The following is a 2,093-nucleotide window of genomic DNA, read 5'->3' as shown; positions in this document are numbered from 1 at the left end:
GGGGAACTCCAGTGGGTCTACACACCTGAATCAAATGATTAGTTCATTACCAGGCCTCTGGAGAACTACAAGAGATGTTGAGGCAGTAATTTAGCCATTTGAATCAGCTGTGTTGAATCAAGGACACATCTAAAACCTGTAGGATCACCAGCCATTAAGGTCTGGAGTTCCCCAACCCTGTCTTAGATAAATATTAGAGCTCTGGCTCCACTACAGTGTGAAGATAATGTAAGTTACCGTTCTCCAGTCCAAGCAGCAGATTTTAAAATATTTAATTACAATTGCATTTATTTTCTGATGCTTTCACATGAACTCCGTCTTCCCTCAAATAACAACACTGACAAGTCCTCTTCACACATGAAGAGGACTTATCTGCGGTCACTACACTAACTTTTCTTGCATCAGGTGCATGTGAGAACAGATCCGGGACAGTGCTCAGACATTAGCTAGTCTTCAACCTGCCAGCTCCAGATCATCTGAAGTAAAAAACAGAAAAATATAAAACACTTTTTTTTTTTTTAAGCAATTGTTAAAACTCGTGATTTTAAAAGAAATCTTGTGTGGAACTGTTTACTAGGCCAACACATGCGAAACCAAACATCTTGGAAAGCATGACAACTCCAAACAGAAGGATTCAGACTTTCTGCTAGACTTCAAACCCGGGACCCTCTTGCTGTAAAATAAGATGCTAACCACGGATCTACTGCGCTAAACATGACCGTGTAACCACAGACACCAACCGCAGCATTCAACCTCACCACAACATTACACTCAGAGCACTGTAAAAGGCACATTAAACCTTTAACCATGTCACAAAAGATCAGTCTTAGAGCTATTTTTCTCTGCAGTGTAATTGTTTGTTAGTCTGTAAAAGGGCAAAATGCAACCAGTCTTCAAAATTTTTTTTATGTAGGAACATCTTTTTGAACTCCAAAAAGGACCAATGAAATTTCTTTTACTGTTAAGTACCCCTTTAGATACTAGAGCAGGGGTGGGGAACTCCAGGCCTCAAGGGTCGGTGTCCTGCAGGTTTTAGATATCACCCTGGGTCAGCACACCTGAATCAAATGATTAGTTCATTACCAGGCCTCTGGGAAAACATGAACACATGTTGAGAAGGTAATTTAACTATTTAGATCAGCTGTGTTGAATCAAGGACACATTTAAAACCTGCAGGACATATTCAGACTTTATCATATAGTCTGACTAAATAGACTCATGTTCTATTAAACTACAGTGAAAATTGGCAAGATACATGCATTCCTTCTTTTAGAGTTTTAAGTGCCTTCCAGGCTTAGATTTGTACAGTGAATGGCAATGTGGGGCTAATCTGTGTGTGACGGAAGAGTGGTTTCATCTTGCTGACACGGTGACAGGAAGCATTTTAAATTCCTCTCCGTCTAAAGACACGCACTCTGACACAGACAATGCTTTATGTTCCTACAGCTTTAACGTAGTTACAAATTCTCTTATGTAGTTATTTTTTTTTTTTGCTCCTTGAATTTGTTTTTACCTTAGCATAAGGACACTAGACTCCTAACTCAATAAGACACGGACTGTGTTGTAGCTGCTGGATGTAACATTTTCATTTGTAATGGTCGAATAGGTCCAATCAAAACAGTTAAAAGATGGCGGAGATGTATCATATGACCACTGCATAGAAAAGCATTCAGACAAGTCTTACATTCTTTCACTCTATCGCTCATTGAACTCTCCATCTGGGACTATAATAAGCAGCTTAAGACTAAGTGCAAAATCAGGATCCACGATAAACACCCTGAGATGGAAATGCCTGCTTTAAGCACGGATGTGGCCATAAACAGTGAGCAAAGAGCACCAAGTCAGACGACAGTGACGTCTACATTCCTTCTCGTGTGTCCGTTTTCACTCAGGCGGGTTAAAACTTCTAAACAAGGTTTTAATAATAACTTTAAAAGCCTTGGTGTTTCCATTAGGTCTCCTGGAAGAAACTCAGGTTGGCTCAACTGCAATCAGCATTACATAAATCTTGAAAGAAACTACTTTCATTCTACATTTCAAATAAAGGGGATATATCAGTATTATTATCTTTTATCAATACAAATGTAAACTTA

At 39.1% G+C, this 2,093-nt stretch overlaps 1 protein-coding gene across 2 annotated transcripts in view; it reads right to left on the bottom strand.

Moving 5' to 3' along the window:
• rab27a (RAB27A, member RAS oncogene family) overlaps window positions 1-2,093 on the bottom strand; it is a 20,604-nt gene that overhangs the window by 8,865 nt on the left and 9,646 nt on the right. The gene's annotated exons all lie outside the window — the stretch shown is intronic.

The sequence above is a fragment of the Pundamilia nyererei genome, unplaced genomic scaffold, assembly GCF_000239375.1.
Source record: "Pundamilia nyererei isolate P.nyererei 1_Seehausen unplaced genomic scaffold, PunNye1.0 scaffold00112, whole genome shotgun sequence".
NCBI classification, from domain to species: Eukaryota; Metazoa; Chordata; class Actinopteri; order Cichliformes; family Cichlidae; genus Pundamilia; species Pundamilia nyererei.
Note: the sequence above shows the minus strand (reverse complement) of the source record. Positions and strands in the feature narration are given on the sequence as shown.